General features: G+C 37.6%; 1 long non-coding RNA gene across 2 annotated transcripts in view; it reads left to right on the plus strand.

The window, feature by feature from the left end:
• The window catches only part of LOC118546386 (uncharacterized), a 298,565-nt gene that overhangs the window by 20,034 nt on the left and 259,428 nt on the right, over positions 1–19,103 (plus strand). For both annotated transcript variants that reach the window (XR_013447871.1, XR_013447872.1), the window contains exon 2: positions 15,044–15,165. This is a non-coding gene — a long non-coding RNA (uncharacterized LOC118546386). The remainder of the gene's footprint in view (positions 1–15,043; positions 15,166–19,103) is intronic.

Consider the following 19,103-nt stretch of genomic DNA (forward strand, 5'->3'; position numbering starts at 1 on the left):
AATTGTGGGATGCAAACCTTTACAAACTGAAATTTTACTTATTTCACAGTATTTCATGGATTCTTGGAGTTGGAAAGAGATCTTACTTCTCCATCAGGTGCTTAATCCCCTTCAGAATATCCAAATGATATTCTAGTCTTTATCTGAATATATTTTGAAGATGGAGAGTAGTTATTAAGGGCACTTCCATTTTTAAATCACTCAAATTATTAAGAACTTCTGCCTGTATGGGAAGATTTGGACATAATCTAAGTATTCTTCTATCCATCCTTCTTCCTTCAGGATTTGTGGCTTGCTTGCAATAAGCCACTTCCCCCCTTATCCCAGTAAAACAAAACAAAGCAAAAATCAACCTGAACATAATTTACAAAGCTACAAAGATCAGTAAGAAATTACTACATTTATTTAATTATGTAGGTCTTTGGTAGTAATGCAAAGAAGTAATTTGTTAAAGCAGGCACACATAAAAAAGAGAATACTTAAATATATATAAATATAATATATATATATATATATATATATATATATATTTTCCCCCCCTTTGGGGAATCCAACCTTTTATTGGATGAACTATTGATAACTTCAGCTGTTAACATTTTTTCTCTTAAGACTTAGGATCTGCCCTTTGGTTTGTAATTGTCGAAAACATGGTCTTAAATACATACTAACTTATTTTCATTTCATAAAAGCACAATCTTTGTGATAAAATTAGCTCAAAACAGTGCAAAAGTAAAACATTCTGAGCTAAAAACAAAAGAGTCAGCTGAACTAGAATGGAATCTATTAAGAATACTGTATTTTAAAACTACAAAATTATTCCTTTTAGGTTGCTGTTGACATGAAAAACAGGCAAGTGCAAGGGAAGAAAGAACCATTGGAATAAACTGTGGGGGATGAGAGGTAGGCATGTTGAAACTCAGAGGTGTGATGTGAAACATACCGCACTCTGCCTCTGGCCCTTGGTTTCTTCATACACAAAAATGGAATGGCTATAATATCTCATACAGAGGGTTGTTGAAGGGATTAGAAATAAGACACATGAAGTATCTGATAATCAACAAAAAATGGCCTTTTTTATGACTCATATGCCTAATCTCCAGGTTTATAATGAATCTATAAATTGAGAAGGGTCCCAAAGGAGTCTCCAGAGTTAGTGACTAACTTGCTACTTCATGAGTTTAGGAGACAGCTATAGTAGAAACATCACAGACATGGGAGTCTGAAAGGTTTGGTTTTGAATTCTAGGTATGCCACTTGCCAGAAAAGTGACTTTAGGCAAGATATTCATCAGTCTGAACCTGCATTTCCCAATCATGAGTACCACGTGAATAAAACACATGGCAGGTGTTTAATAAGGGGACAATGCCCCCCTCCTTTTCCTAATATGGCCAATCTATTGCAGACATTCCTGTAGAGCCCAGAGTGATCATAACCATGGGAGGGAGCAGGCACTATCCAATTACTTTCATAGATTACAGGGTTTCAGATAGCTAGGCAGGTTGTGAAGTTTTGGCATTGTAACATGCTAACAAAGGCCCTACTACTTGTCAAATGCTTATTGTTATTGTTCTGTGTAGAAGGTTGAGATATTCCCTCCTAGATCTCATTGAACATCTATCCTGAGATAGAGCCCCCCCGCCATGCCACTGAGACAATGCTGTTGTCATAAGCTCAATGTCATCACTCCAATCTATGGTTCTGCCAACTGCTATTTATCAAAAAATTATATGGCATCTTCTTCTTTTTTTAATCTTTCCTTTTTCTCAGGAAAGAGAGTAGTGGAAGTTTCTGAAATATGGGCATTACCATAGAAATAGAGACCTGGAATCTGAATGCCTGGCTCTTAGCTCTACTACTTACAAGATGTGTGAATTTGGGCAAGTCACATACCTAATTTTAGTCTTAGTTCCCTTCTGTATAACATGAGCATAATAATAGTAGGTTGATATCCTCAGAGAATTGTTTTGAGAATCAAATGAGATGATAAAGTTGCTGAGAACTGATATGTCCCATATAAATGTGAAGCTTATTATCTTACCAGACCTGACTGAGCCAAAGATAACAACACCTTTGAAATCCCTCCTAAGATGGAGAGAGGCTGGAGTTGGAGTCCAAGCCTGGGGAGCATCGTCCTGAGGCTGGAATTGCAGTAGAGCTCCAAAAAGCAAAAGAGTTTGGCAATTTAGGCTACAGAGAATATATTTTTAAATATATGAGTTTCAAGGTGTAAAGGTCATATAGTTGTAAAGATTTTGTGTAGTATGTTTGTAGCAGTAAAAGTCAGATTAGTAGTTGGTAAAATATCTGTGAACTCCAATGGACTAATAAATGGTAGTTATCTTTTGTTGTGACAGCTGTTAGATGTATAATCAACCCCAAAACTACTCCCCTATACTCCCTACTTCCAAACTAATGGTGAGACTTGCTTCCCTAGATAATTCTAAAGGGCTTTGATTTAAACAAACAAACACACCAACAAACATGTAAACAAATAGGATTAATCATAACCTTGGTTCTAATCATTGGTCCTATACACGGTGTTTTATTTTTAACTAATAATTTAAAAAATTTTAAATTAATACAGTAAACAGAGGAAACTCATCATCCAACATATTGACATGATTTACATGTGTGATCCTCCCTCACCCTATAACTCTGACTCTTCTCTTGGACATAATTACTGTCCTAAATCTTGTGCTTATCATTCATGCTCTTGCCTATTTTAGAATATAATTTTATCTTAAACATCTGTATCCCTAAAAACATGCAATTTTAACTGTTTTTACTTTATAGCAAAGTATTATGCTTATTCTGCATGTAAATTTGTACTTTCATTTTTCATTCAATTATGTATTGCTAAGATTTGTTTGTTACTTTAACTATAGTTTATTTGTCCTGACTTTTGTATACTATCCCATTGTGTGAATCTACTACAGGTCTTTTTTTTTCATACATTTACTTGTAGACAGACTTTTGTGTTGTTCCTACATATCACTCTTCTAGTGTACATTCTTATATGTATCTCTTCGTGTACATGTGCAAAAGTAGCATTGCTAGATTTGGGGGGCATGTCTTTGTTTGATATTACAAGACAATGTTTAACTGTTCTCCAAAGTGATTACATCAATTTATACGTATGCAAGCAATGTCAATGTCAATGTTAATATGCTATACCCTGTCAACACCTGGTAATGTTAGATTTCTTAGTTTTTGCCAATTGCTTGGATGTGAAATGATATGTCATTATGGTCTTAATATACTACTGTTCCCTGATAACCAATAAGATTGAACATTTCTTTATTGGCCATATGTGTTTTCTCTTTTGTGAAATGTCTACTCATGTCTTTTGCCCGTTTTTCTATCAGATGTTCTGTTCTTATTGATGTGCAAAGTTTCTTTATATATTCTTGATGCTAATCATTTGTCGATTATACAGGTTGCAGATATCTTCTCTCATTTTGTCACTGTCTTGTCTCTTTCCCTATGATAACTTTGGTTGAACAGAAGATCTTTAACATCTTTTGTATAATTTATTTATATGTGTTTGTCATTATTTGATGTTGTTTTAATGGTGTGCTCTTTATCCTTGTTTTTTTTTTAAGATTTTATTTATTTATTTGACAGAGAGATAGAGAGAGAGCACAAGTAGGCAGAGAGGCAGGCAGAGGGAGAGGGAGAAGCAGGCTCCCCGCTGAGCAGGGAGCCTGACGTAGGGCTTGATTCCAGGACCCTAGGATCATGACCTGAGCCGAAGGCAGACACTTAACCAACTGAGCCACCCAGGCACCCCTTTTATTTTTTGTTTTTAAACTCAGATGTTTTCAGTAGATGCCAGAAAAGCATTTGATAAAGTTCAACATCCATTACTCTTAAAAACAGATTTCCTAGTGATAAAGATATTCAGTCAGTAGTGACTTCATCCCTAATCGTGAAATAGCATTTTCCAAACTATGTTTGAGGAACACAGGAGCCTATTTGATATTGTGCAAAAAAGGAATTTTGGGGCCAAATAACATCTAGAAAATGCCACTCTAAGAGACAGTCCCTTTAAAGTCTGTTGTAAGACAAGCATGTCCTCTCTTATTACTATTAATTATTATTCTAGAAATTTAAGCCAATGATTAGACTAGGGGAAAGAAGTGGGACAGACTCTTAGAAAAGAAGTTGCAAAATTAATGTTTGGGAAGGATACAATGGTTTCTTAGGTTTTCAAAGTAGACAAACTAAAAAATAATTAGAAATAGTTAAGACAGTATGATGGCCACTTGCAAAATAAATATGCAAACATCATCACTTTCCTATGTATCACAGGGTAACCAGTTGCTGTAATTTATGTTAAGAAATGTAGCCAGAGGAGGGATATGTCTACCACCTGTTTGCTTGAGTGAAAATGAACCAGTGGCCTTATTTTCTAGGTTAGAAAAAAGAGTGACACCCAGGCAGTCTCTGGCGGTGGCCAGCGTCTACTCTGTCTTCCTGGAGTCAAGAATCCCAAGAAATGTAGGAACAGTGGTATAAGTGGTAGAATGCAGAACATTCTGGATCTCTCCTGGGGTCACGTAGAAGCTATCTCTTGAGGCTAAGTCTTCCATTTAGTGTTGCAGGTGTGAATGTGTGATTTGGAGTCAGGAGACTTGGATTCTGATTCTGGTTGTACTGCTTGCAGGCTACGGGGCTTAAGATGAGTTATTTGACCTCCCTGAGGTAGAATTTCTTCATCTGCGAAAGGGAGAAATAACCCATCCTCATAGGGTTATTCTGAGGTGTCTCTGAGGATATTTGGAACATACTTGTACATCATAAGTTGTTATTACAAAGACTGGAAGTCCATTATTTTAAACTTAGCACCAATCACAGACCATGAATGCAATTTCTTGAAGAGAGATGGACCTTCCTCTAGTCTCTGAGATGGGGGCTCCCATCCCTGGGATCCCCAAGGCTGCCATGTTGAGTGGGAATGAGGATGGTGTTTCCACAAACCCTGGGTGACAAGAGCCTGGTTGTTGGACGTTAACTCCAGTGTTCTGGAGGCTGGCATTCTGAGATCAGGGAGCCAGTATGGTTGAATTCTGGCGAGAGCTCTTTTCCTGGCTTGGGAGAACTGCCTTATCATAGTGTCCTCAGATGGAGGAGAGTGTCTTTTAATTTATGTTTTCTGACTGTTTATTGCTGGTATCTGGAATGCAGTTGACTTCTATATATTGATCTTATATCCAGCCATCTTGTTAAACTATTCCATATTTTAAATAATCAATTTGTACAGAAGAGTTTGGCGATTTTCTTATAGATAATCCTGTCATATAAATCATAAAATCCTGTCATATGAATTCATGTCTTATGCCTTTACTTTCTTACTGTTTTCTTATGGTACTGGCTAAGACCTTCAGTACAACATTGGGTAGAAGTGGATATGGAGGGTATTTTTGTCTTTTCTCTGATATTAACATACATTCTTTAAACTTTTCCTTCTTTAGAATGATGTTTATTGTAGGTTTTTTATTGATACCCTTATCAGGCTAAAGCTATCTTTCTGTTCTTACTTTACTCAGATTTTTTTTGTATTACTATGTTATCTTGATTTTATCAAATGCTTACTTTGCACTGATTATGATAATCACGTTTTTTTCCTTTAATCTGTTAATGTGGTGAATTACATTTATAGATTTTTATTTATTTTATTTTATTTTTAAAGATTTTATTTATTTATTTGACAGAGAAAGACACAGCGAGAGAGGGAACACAAGCAGGGGGAGTGGGAGAGAGAGAAGCAGGCTTTCCCGCTGAGCAAGGAGCCCGATGCGGGGCTCGATCCCAGGACCCTGGGATCATGACCTGAGCCGAAGGCAGAGGCTTACCGACTGAGCCACCCAGGTGCCCCCATTTATAGATTTTTAAAGATCCAATCATCTTTGGACTCGTGGGATTCACTCAACTTGGTCATGGTATATTATCTTTTTATATACTTTGTTTTAGTTTGCTAATATTTTAGTTAGGATTTCTTTTTTTTTTTTTAAAGATTATTTATTTATTTATCTGGGGGAGAGAGAGAAAAAGAGAGAGAGAGAGCACACACTTATGGGGAGAGAGAGAGGGAGAGGGACAAGCGGACTCCTCACTGAGTGGGGAGGCCAACATGGAGCTCAACGCGGAGCTCAATCCCAGGACTCTGAGATCATGACCTGAGCTGAAGTCGGATGCTTTTTTTTTTTTTTTTTTTAAAGATTTTATTTATTTATTTGACAGAGACACAGTGAGAAAGGGAACACAAGCAGGGGGAGCGGGAGAGGGAGAAGCAGGCTTCCCGCTGAGCAGGGAGCCCGATGCGGGGCTCAATCCCAGGACCCTGGGACCATGACCTGAGCCGAAGGCAGACGCTTAACCAACTGAGCCACCCGGGTGCCCCTTAGTTAGGATTTCTACATATATTCATGAATGAATGAGACTGTAATTTAAAAAATTTTTTCCTAGTTTGGAACCAGTATTTATCATTTTTATAAAATGAGTTGGGAAGAATTTTCTCTTTTTCCATTTTCTGGAAGTCTGTGTACAGTTTGGATGATTTTTTTTTTCTTTCAAATATTGGCAAAACTACCTATCAAACCATTTGGACCTGGTGTAGAGCTTCTGATTTTATAGTCAACCCTATAGATTATTATTATTTTACATTTTTTCCCAATTGTAAATATAGTATATCTTCTTTGTGGAGAATAAGGAGAAGCATTAAAAACCCAAACAATCACTCATAAATTGCCCATTAAGAAAAAAAAAAAGAAATAACTAACATCAACATTTTATTGAAGAATGAGATAGAGGAGTTAGATCCACCAGCCTCCTAAATGGTCAGTTTCTCAGTCAGGTCTCCCTTAAGCACCCATTTTCTGTTGTACCTCCCAAACTTTGTTCCCTGTTACTCTATTTTTTTTTTCCCACAGTATTTATCATATTCTAACATATTATATAATTTAATTTTTTATTATGTTTCTTGTTTGACTTCTCCCAACAGAATGTGAACTCCTAGAGGTTAGAGATTCTTATGCTTTATGTTTTGTTCACTGTTACATTGCTAGCATCTAGAACAGTGCCTCATACAAAACAGACACTCATAATATTTGTTTAATATAATTTTTATACAGAATTCTTTCTGTATCTTTATATACTAGAGTATCTGCCTTTTGTTTGTTTGTTTTGGTTTAACACTGTTTTAGAAATATTTTCCTGTATCACTAATATTTCTCCCTAAAGTCATGCACAATGTACTACACTGCAACTATATATCTTGAATTTCTTTACACATCAGTATATCTATAATCAGTATATAGATGTATCTCACATCGGTATCTCTTTCTTTATCTATATATACCTCTTGGTCCAAGCAAGTCACACTTTGATATATTACAACTATAGATTAAAAATGCTAGGCACATATTTAAAAGTCATATATATATATATACACACAGCCTCTTGGCTGGACCAAGAGGTATTTGTGTCTTATGCTCACTATCTAATTTTCTGACTTGCTGAATAGCTAAAAGAGCCTGAAGAAACTGCTTTTAATGATTCCCTTGTCTCAGCTACATCAGTCCTTTAACTAGTGGAGGTTTTACCTCCCAAGGTATAAAGTGGCACCTGCTTAGTCCCCTCTTGTTGCCATTTGCTTCCTGAGAGATATGTGGAATACATGGGTATAAATGGAGAGGTACTGATGATGGTCAGGGAATGGGTCAAGCAACACTTTGGCTGCTGCAAAAGATGACAGACATGCAGTTGAGGTCCACCTGCACCATTGTTCAGCTTTGCAACCAGGGAAAAGGCAGTGAGGCATGAGGGAGACACCTTCCTCAGCTCTTTCACAGTGGCCCAGCATGGTTTGGCATGTACTTGTGCTTCTTAGTCCAGTCTCGTTGGCCTCCATATTAATGGTCAGGCCATTGGTCCAAGTTTTCAGAGTTGTTGTAAATTTTATCTGTTCACTGCATCCAAAGAGTCTTTCTAAAATGCAAATCTGATTATGTTACTCACTTGCGTTGATTTTAAAGATAGCCCATTGCTCTCAGGATAAAAAAAAAAAAAATCAATATCCCTTTACAAGGCCTAAAAGGCACTGTATTACTTGTTTCCTTTATGCCTAGTCAGCCTATTTCCCTTCATATCCACCACACATTCTACAATCCAAACACACTGAATTTTTTTGTTAAAAAAATCTCCTCCATCTCTTGGAACATGCTGACTCCTCTTTCCCTTTCCTTACCATCTTTGCTCTTTCTTGCTCCTTGTTTCCCCAAATAATTTTTACTCAATTTTTGGATTTCTTTTTATATTGGAATCTCTCCAGGAAGTCTCCCATACTAGTGTTAGTCTGGGAGACATGTCGTTCCTGTTCTACCCATATTGCAAAATTTGTCTATGTTTGTCTCAAGGGGCTTATATTTCCTACTACAAGATAAGATCCTTAAAGTTAAAGACCTTATATATCTTGCTCTCCATGACATCCCCAATGTCCAGTATAGTGCCTATCATTTTATAGTTGTAGAATGAACACTTGGTGACTGAAAAAATGATATATTTTTTTCTTTTTTTGTGTCCTCAGACATTTCAAGTATTTGTCATTTTATTAAAAAGATTTTATTTATTTGAGAGAGAGAGCATGAGCAGGGATGGGGGATGGGCAGAGGGAGGGGGAGAGGGACAAATAGACTCCCTGCTCAGTGGGGAGCCCGACCCAGGGCTCAATCCCAGGATCCTGAGGATCATGATCTGAACTGAAGTTAGACGTTTAACCAATTGAGCCACCCAGGCACCCCCAGCATTTGTCATTTTAAACCATCAGAATCATAAATACTGGAGGGAGTGCATAGCGCAGTGGTAAAGAGTTCAGACTGAGCCTACTAGCCAGTGTTTGAAAGCCGGCTCCAATATTTTCTAGCTGTATGACTTCAAGCAAGTTATGTAACTTCTCTCCCTCAGTTTCCACATCTGTTAAATGGAGATAATAATAGTACATACCTCACAAGGTTGTTATGAGGATTAAACAAATTAACCTTTGTAAAGCTTTTAGAATTTACATGGCACGTAGTAAACATATATTTTGAGTATTTAAATAAACAAATAATTCCTCCAGTAGCCTTTTGAATTGAGAGTTATAAAATACTTAAAACATATTTTCAACTGACTTTCAGGTCCATTAGCATACCTCAAAGTGTGTCTGCCTAAACTAACATTATATATATATCTGTATATTGGTGTTTTATTGCATTGGCAATAAGGAACGAGTGGCTCACAGCACTATCTTTATTCATTATAATCAACTGTAATATTTTTGGAACATCCTTATGTTCTTCAAAAACTTACTTCATGAACTAACCCTCTTTAATATTTGCCAGGCACCATAATGTGAAGATAGTGGTTGTGGTCCTTTGATTTTTCTTAGCACTTCCTTCACTGCAAAATTATGGCTGTTGCCTTAGATTATATCCTAATATTATGATTTTGGATGATTCTTAATAGTAACCTAGTCAGGTGTAGTTACTTGCAGAGAACTTTGGCAGCAACTTTGCCTGAGTATGAATTGCCACAGTGGCTCCCTCTATTACATGTGCTCATACCCCACCGGTTTCCACTGCAGCATGGGCAAAAGCAGAGAGATGAAGTACTGCTGGCATCATCAGAATTGTAGGCGTTCTCTACATTCCCTGCATCCTTAAGTACTGAAGTTCTCTAGAGTATATGAGGCCCTAGCACTACTCTGAAACCATAAATTTAAACTACGATATGTTAGGAGACTAAGGAAGAACAGAGAAAATATTCCATAGAAATACGTAAGTTTGGGATAACAAACAAAGAACAGGTAAGTTTTAGAATCATGTTGAATGGTATTTGTGAATATCTCAATAAATCTTATTTCAATTAATTAGCAATGCTGGGGAAAGATGTAAACTGGACATTGTAAATGCATTTTAAGAACTCATTAAATTTGTTCATCAATACATATTGAATAATTACTATCAGGTTCAGTCGTGAAGTGTTCTAGGACTTCATAACAAAGTGTCAGTAGTTTGGAGGAGGATCTTAGTTGGGATTTATGTTGACTCACTCATGAAGGTGTGGTTTAAGTAGGGTTTTGGGAGAAATCAATTCAAATGCAGAATTTAGCTCTAGTGAGGGGAAATGGGAAGTCCAAGGCACAGAAGGCAAAAGGGTTAGTAGGTTCAGGTGTGATTTGACAGCTCTCTACCAAATTAGCTTCTTCATGAAGCAGGACATAGTGTCTGAGGTGGAGCCTATTCCAGAGTAAGGCAAGACAGATGTCCATATTATGAGACCTCTTTCAGGCCATCCTAGTCTTCGATGGGAATATGTAGATTTGGGGGGGAAAAAAACTTGCCATGGTGGGTCTTATGTTTTCCGATGTCTGTACTGGACCCTCAAGATACCATGTCAGACAGATGACCTTTCCCACAATGTTCCCAAGATGTATATTCTGTCGATCACCAAAGTATTTAACAGTGGTTATATGCATGCATTCCAGAGTCAGACAGCTTTGCTTCTAACACAGACTTCAAGCAAGTTATGTGACTATAAATGGAAATAAAAATAGTACCTGCCTATTGGGCTGTTATGAGGATTAAATTAAATTGTACAGTGTTTGGTGTGGAATATGTAGTCAATAGTCATTAATCATTATCATTTTTATATAATATGATAACAGTGATATGTTGCTGAAAATGTGTGGGCTTTAGCATGCCCGAATATGAGGTGACTGCATCTGAACCTTCATTATGCCACTTATTTGTTGAACTTCCCTTTCTCATCTATAAAGTAGGGGTAAAAATATTATGTTGTAGTGTTGTAAGCAAAAATGAGATAATGCATGTAAAGCACCTGGCTCATACCAAACTGTTATTGTTGCTTTTGGTTCAATTTTCCAAAGACAATAGAACCAGCTGTGAGCATCCAGTACAGATATTAGGGACAAATTGTATCTATGGCTTTATTCCTTTCTGGGATGAGACCTTACTATGTGGCACTGATGAGAATGACTCTGATTTATGGCTTTCCGCATTGCAAGGCTCACAGCCAATAGGTTACTCTGAGTAATAAAAGTGGCAGAGGAATTCAAAGTGGGATTGAAGGAAAGAGAACATTTATACAATTTGTTACCTTCTATATGAGTCTCTGGGCAGTAATCTCAGCTCTAAGTCTCTATTCTAGGATCTGGTAGGACAGTATACTTGCCTCAGAAAGATGTTTAGTATATCTGGAATGGAAGAACTTACTTCTATGATTAATTTCTCTCTCTCTCTCTCTGTGTATACACACACACACACACACACACACACACACACACATATATATGTATTGATTTTACTGGTGGGTAGGTATGAGACATAATCTCTGATGAGTCTCAACCACCAATTCTAGAGACCCAGAATAGGGTTTCCAGAAACTGTCACTATAAGGTGTGAGATCAGAACTGGATCTGGGATTTCCATTTCAAGGTACTAGAGAAAGCCTGGGGGAATTATCCATATCCTCTAGGATATCTAAGAAAATCATTGGAATACCCATTTCAGTTTAGTTGACTTTAGTTGAAAATGGGAGGCCCCATATCAATTTAACATCCTTAGGGTTCTCTTTCTTCATCTCCTCTTCTGTTTGGCAAAAGGATTTCCAGACTATTTTCAGGCAACTTCTACAATAAGTTTATATATTTTATATAATATGTGATTTATTATATATAGTATATAATTAGCCTGATCTACTACTTAAGGGCCAATATATGTAACCTACAATGAAAACTGAAAGATGAAAAAAAAAACTTTTTTTTGAGGGGCTAAAGAAACTCAATTACATGTCTAGGCATAGAATAAAAAGTACATGGAGACAGAATGAAAATACAATAAAGAGAAGATGGCAGGTGGAAAAAGTCTCAGAGAAGGAGAGATGGGCTAACATAGAGGGCACTGGGGTGGAAGAGTAAACATGTTTCTTTGGGATAGGGGTTAGGTAGAGTGGATGATGAGGTTGTAGAGAACCTTTAATTGGATAGTATCCACCTTTTCAGTAAAGTGAAAATGTCACCATCTCAGGGATGGAGTCTTGAAATGATTGGAAAGGGCTTAATACAGTTGCAATGTAATAGAATATAGGGAGACAAAAAGTAAAATGATTTCTGAACAGATGTGTGGTTGATGGTAGATACCATAATTTGTTGTGAGTCCAATTGGCATGATTTTGTGGCTTTCTCTGGTGATGCTAAATAGCCTGGAGGTATAAACAGAAAATGATGGAATTGAATGCCATGTCGACCACAGTATCAGTATCTTAAATTAGGGCTATTTTTCCCCAAGGAAAGAAGTTTTCCTTCTTTTGCTTAATGTGATGTAGTTTTGTTTCCTACCAACTCCTCAGCATTATTTTTTGGGGTACAAACCATGATGAAGTACAACAATAGGTCCAAAGAACAATATTCTTTTGTAAAGAATTTTTAATGTAAAATTTTTCATAAAAATAAATTTACTAATCATACTTTGTTAATGGCTAGCTAGTATATGGAACATCCCTATTCACTTTTTACTTTACTCTTGTCTTTTCAGATAGCCTTTCCCATATAATACTGCCATATAAATACTGCCATATGTCATTTAAAATTTTTCTTCATCCTTAGGAGACTAATTTTGAACAACATCTATCCCTTGGACAACATTATATTATATATTGGGTTCTGCTAACCATGTTTTAGAACTTTCGAGTCTATCAAATGATATGTTCAATTCTTGGTATCATGCTTAGTTATAATAGGTAAATCTCTTTCTTATTTCCTTTTTTTAATAAAGTTTTATTTTAGAGAGAGAGAGAGTTGGGGGAGGGGCAGAGGGAGAGAATCTTTAAGCAGACTCCCTGGTGAGTGCAGAGCCTGACATGGGGCTTGATCTCATGACCCATGAGATCATGACCTGAGCCGAAACCAAGAGTCGAACACTCAACCAACTGAGCCACCCAGGTGCCCCTCTTTCTTATTTCTAACAGTGATATACCCAAAGATCTTGGGTTCATTCATCATCTTTTTGTACTTGAGCAGACCAAAGATAGTATTAGTATGAGCTTGGCAGTTTTCCCAGCAAGAGTTGGAGTAGGTATTGACCTTTCCAATATTTTGAGTTCTATTGACTTTTCTTCATTACTTTATAAAGGTTCAACAAGTTATCTGCTTGGGTGCAATGTCATCACTCATGCTAAACCAATTGCCTGCTGAGAGAAGCAGATTCCTCCATTAAAATATGTGGGCTTAGGGGTGGTTAGGGCTTTGAAGCTATTTTGCATGATACTATAATGGTGGATACATGTCATTATATATTTGTCAAAACTCATGATATGCACAATAAGAAGAGTGAACCTTAATTGTGAACCTTAATTTAAACTGTGGACTTTAGTTAATGATAATGTAACAATATTGGCTCTTCACTTGTAACAAATGTACCACACTAATGGAAAGTGTTAATAATAGGGAAAGTGTGTGTGTGGATGTGGGAGGGGTGAGAGGGGTGAGAGGATATACAGGAACTCGGTACTTTCTGCTCAGTTTTTCTGTAATCATAAAACTGCACTAAAAAAATAATGCCTATGGGGCGCCTGGGTAGCTCAGTTGGTTCAGCATCTGCCTTTGGCTCAGGTCATGATCCCAAGGTCCTGGGATTGAGTTCCACTTTGGGCTCCCTGCTCAGTGGGGAGTCTGTTTCTCCCCCTCGCTCTGCCCCTCCCCCCCCCACTTGTGCGCTCTCTCTCTCTCTGAAATAAATAAATAAAATCTTAAAAAAAGTAATGCCTAGAAATTAAAACATTATGTAGGCTTCCAAAGAGGAGATGAAGATTCATACCTAAAAGAAACAATTGACCTAAAGAATGCTATGTCAAAGAACAGAATGCTATGTAAAGGAACAGAATGTGTCAATTTAAAGGTTCATAGGTTACAAGGAAAGCTTTCTGCTTACCTGGTTACACATGCATTTCGAACAACATAGTAATGTTGACTTAATTACACATATAAAAGTAAATTCCTATATATATATGAACTACTAGTAACTGTATACTCATAGGCATAAATGAACATGAGAACTGCTACACTGGACCTGAGTTATGCTCACCAGTTATGTTTCATGGGAAGATGTGGCTGCCTTAACTTGTGAGATACAAAATTCCTCCAAAGTTTTCATTTTACCCCTAACCTGATATGTAATTATCTACTATCTTATCATAGATCTTCTTGAGCCTATTTATATTTGATTCATTTACAAATAGATAACAAGTTCCAAATACTTAGAGTTACCAGTAGTAGGTTTAGGACTTAAAATTATCCCTTAAAATTTTCCCAGGGATAATCCATTATTCTAGTGTTGTGGCAAATGAGCTTGTTCTCATTTTACTCTAATCCTCCCTAATTTTAAAAGTTTTAAAGGACATCTCTCAATTCATATTTTTCCCATGATCACAACATTATAAGTTATTTTCTTATCTCTTAAAAAAAGAACTTTGACATCACGTGTTATTCCAAGGAAGAATATGAGGCTACCTAAATTATTTGAGTTCAGGAATTCCAATAGTTTACTTCCCTTTAGTACCTTGCCAATTAATTGGTTATTGCCCGAGATTTCACTGTGTTAAAAAAGAGACAGCAGACCCAAAATAGTCTCACTTGTGCTAAGCCCACATCACCAAACCGAGACTTAATACCTTATCTAGTTGCAGTTTCAGCCTCTCTGGGAATACGTAGTCTTAACCAGCCAGACTGAAATTACCTGGTCAACAGATAGTGAGATAGTCTGCCTGATAGAACCCTGTCATTCTTCAAAGGAAGGTGACCTTTCCTGAAACAATCCACTCTTTGCTGCTAACTTCCTTGTCCCACCTTCCATAAACGTCTTCCCTTTGGTACAGCTCTTCAGAGTTCCTTTCTACTTACTGGATGGGATGCTGCCAATTCATGAGTTATTGAATAAAGCCCATTAGATTTTTAAATTTACTCAGTTAAAGTTTGTTTTTTTAACAGATTTGTTGGCAGTGTCACAATCGGAAGGAAAACTTCTGATGGCTTTGGGGTCAACAAGAAACAGAGACATGGTACTTGTGAATCCTTTGAGTTGTCTTCCTTGCTGTTTCTGATGGCCATGGGTAAGTTCCATTTAGTTCTGAGCTCTGCTCTTTTTGAATTGAGCTCCTGATCTAATTGGCTTTCCACAGTTCCATGTTGGGAACTGTGGTAGTTTAGACTGCAATTCCCTGTTTGATTGGGAAACCCCAACCCTTGGTTCAGTCCCCACATTCCATGTTGGGAACTGCTGGTGGGATAGTACACAGTTTCCCATTTGTTTGGAACTGCTGGTGGTTTAGCCCACAGTTCCCCGTTTGTTGGGTCTGCTGTCAGTCCTTTCCATAGTCCCAGGGTCCATGTTGGGAATTGGTGGTGGTGCACACAGGGTCTTTGCTTGGCCAGCCTGCACTAGCATCTCTTGGTTACTGCTGGTGTGTTAAGGTGCCCTTGTTTTGTGTGGATAAAGTTATTGTTAATGGAATTCTCTGAGGCCAAAAGTTGCAAAATTGGTGGGCATGGGTCAGAACTTAAAAGCAGTTAGAGTGCTCTCCACCTAACTCTGAAATTCCCATGTTAAGATAAGTTGGTCTTGAAACAGGTTAGATTGACACTGCCAACCTCAAGAAAATTTCTGTGCAGTGAGGTACATTGTGAAACACCACAGTCTCCAACTCAGCAGCACATCCCTCTTAGATATTAGTTTGGCTCTGAGGTACCCAAAGGCTTAGCTAAAAAAGGATGAGATCCTTAAATTCCAGAGTTGAGTGGGCCACCTTCCAGCACACCCGCTTATTTTACGTCTAAGATCTGTGGTCCCAGAAGCTATAAATAGCTACAAAAATGGCAAAATCTAAATAAAATCAGCATAGAATTACAATGGCCATTATGGGAAAAATTCTAATTAGACAAGATTGTTCATTTAAGAAGTGTACTTGAAAGCAAGGGTTCCTGAGTTAGACAAGGATACCTATTTTAATTTCATGAAAATTAGTTATTTATTTGCATAAGTTCAGTAAGAATCTATTCTCCTTGTAATGGGACACAGCTGGAAACATTGGCTATGTAGTACCATGGCTTTGACGGGAATGTCATATTTGAGAGAGATGTATATTGACTCACATATGACCAGACAGCTTTAAGGAAATGCTTGGAAAAATTGGCCTGGGTCTTGGTACCCAACAGTCTTACCAGGTGAGTAAGGAAGGTCAGGAACCTCAGGATATTTGGGGGGACTACAAGAAGAGAGGAATTCACCCTAACTATAGATAATGCAGTGAAATCTGATGATGAGTCCCTGGCTTGGCCTCTTGGCCTCAGAAACTTTTAAGAGTTCAATCTGAGATTCCTTATGAAAAGTTCCAGCAAAATAGTCTTTAAAAAGAACTTACATGGTCAATCACAATTTTGGCCACACTTATGTAAATAATCAGGCCAAGTTTAATACAAACAATTTAGTTTTAGTGTGATTATCTTGGTAAAAATTGGGGGTGATTGTAGAGAGAAAAATTATGTTTGCACTTTTGTAGACATTAGATTCTAGTCCTGTTAAATGCTTTTGAAGGTTTTTCATCTACCTATAGAGTGGACTGGATTCTGAATTCTTCTTGTTTTCTCAAATATCTGGCTACGTCTCTCCAAACTTTTAAAATTGTCTCCTACCCTTCTGTTTTGGAATCGTTAAGAGCACAGATTGCCTTTGAATCTCCTTGAAAGGAACTATACCAAGTCCTCACTGGTCCTCACTACCCAGATGGCCACAAACTTCAGGGGCTTGAATGTTGGGACCACATCTCCCAATTATAAAGGGAGTACAGTTGTAGTCCTCAGAATCAAATTGATAAAGAAGAGAAGTAGCTGACATCCATGTAGAGTGCTTCCTCCCTAGATGTCAGATCAAGAACATTTTTTTCATTCTTCCTTCTCTCTCTGACCAATACTTTTCCTCATTCTTATACCATGAAAGTCTTTATGATTCTTTTGTCCATTTTTGCTTTTCTCTGGCCTAGAAAGATAATGATATCTCAAGCCATTGCCAAGGGGGGGTAACCTTTCAGACTGCTGGATTTGCCATCAAAAACTGATCTGTCCACAATGCTAGAACCCATTCACAGTGCCACCTTAGCAGGCGTGGTTGTGCTCCAACAGAATATGTGTCTATTGTGGTGGTTATCATTCTTCTTGGGCCAATGAATGCCTAGATGGCTGGTGTAAAACTAGAGAATGCCTCTTAGGTTATCTAACTGTGTGCCTAACTGTTCACAAACTGAGACACCTCATTTGTCAACTCCCTTGAATTTACGTCATTGAGTTGAAAAGGACCCATCAGGAGGCATTTATGATTCAGAATTCACTTCCTTTGGCAGGACCCTACTTCCCTGCTTAGGGATGAGTACAAATGAGACTATGATCAGGAATCTCTCCTTAACTCTAGAAAATATTGCAGAATCCTCGGCAAAAGCAGTAGCTGCCCAAAAAGATCCTTAGACTTTCCAGCCAAGGTTGTTCTAGCTAATAGGATAGCCCTTGATTATCTTTTAGCTGAACAAGGAGGTGTCTGTGCTGTGACCAACACCACTTATTGTATCTGAATTAGTATTTCTGGACAAGTGAAAACTCAGCTACATAAGATTACTGAACAATCCACTTGGCTTAAGGAAGTGACTCCTTCAATGTGGTTTTTCTTTGACTTATTTGATTTTGCTTGATTTGGATCTTGGGGACCATGGCTCTGAAGTGTACTCCAGACATCGGGAATTATCCTGCTTACAATAATCATAGTAATCTCCCCAGGGCACTATATTTTCTTGAAAGTTTTAAATATATGTTTGAGCCACTAACCACCAAGCAAATGATCTCCTTTAAACTGGAACATCAAAAAAGGAATGGAGGAAATGACTGACAAAAAAAAAAAAAAAAAAATGTGAACCTGAATTCATGACACAGAGATTCAACAACAACAAAATGTTATCTGTGAATACCACACAGAGGATCAGACAAAAATTTTGAGAACTTCAGAGCAGTAGCAGGGAATGATACTCATGCCTTCAACTTCAATCACATCTCTCGGTTTAGCGGAGTCTGATCAAAAAGGGGATATTGTTTATTTATTTTATTTTTTTTTAAAAGATTTTATTTATTTATTTGAGAGAGAATGAGAGAGAGAGCATGAGAGGGGTAAAAGTCAGAGGTAGAAGCAGACTCCCCGCCGAGCAGGGAGCCCGATGTGGGACTTGATCCTGGGACTCCAGGATCATGACCTGAGCCGAAGGCAATCGCTTAACCAACTGAGCCACCTAGGTGCCCATAAAAGGGGATATTGTTTAAAAAGAGACAACAGGCCCCAAATGGAGTTACTTGTGCTAAGCCCACAGTCACCAAACCAGGACTTAATACCTAACTTAAATAAAATTTCCGCCTCTCCGGGAATGTAATCTTAACCATTCAGACTGGAATTTCCTGGTCAGCACTGGTGAGGTAATCTGCGTGATAGACTCCTGCTGTCCCTCAAAGGAAGGTGACCTTGCCTGCAACAATCCACTTTTGCTGCTGACTTTCTTGTTAGCCTCCTTCCTGCTTATAAAAGTCTTCCATTTAGTATAGCTCCTCAGAGCTTCTTTCTATTTATTGGGTAGATTCATGGAATGTTGAATAAAGCCAATTAAGTCTTTAAATTTACTCAGTTGAACTTTGTTTTTTTAACTGTTAAATACTTACTCCTTTGACATGATTGTTTGACCACTGTTAAAATTTTACTACTCTGGATAAAAGAGAGTGAGAATAGAGAAAAAAATGTCCTCAAACTTTGCATCTGTGCCTAGAAAAGCTAGACATTCATCAGCGGTTTCCATCAGTGGATAATCAAGGGCATGAGATGGTGGTCTATTCCACGGAACAACAGAAATGTTGGCTTTAACAAACAGCATGTTAGGCCAGTGCTCAGCAGTTAGGCTGCAGTGACTCCGGATACCCTTGTTGGTTTGTAACAGTTTGGTACAGGGACTAACTTGGAAAGGATTGA

This window comes from Halichoerus grypus, chromosome 5, assembly GCF_964656455.1.
Source record: "Halichoerus grypus chromosome 5, mHalGry1.hap1.1, whole genome shotgun sequence".
NCBI classification, from domain to species: domain Eukaryota; kingdom Metazoa; phylum Chordata; class Mammalia; order Carnivora; family Phocidae; genus Halichoerus; species Halichoerus grypus.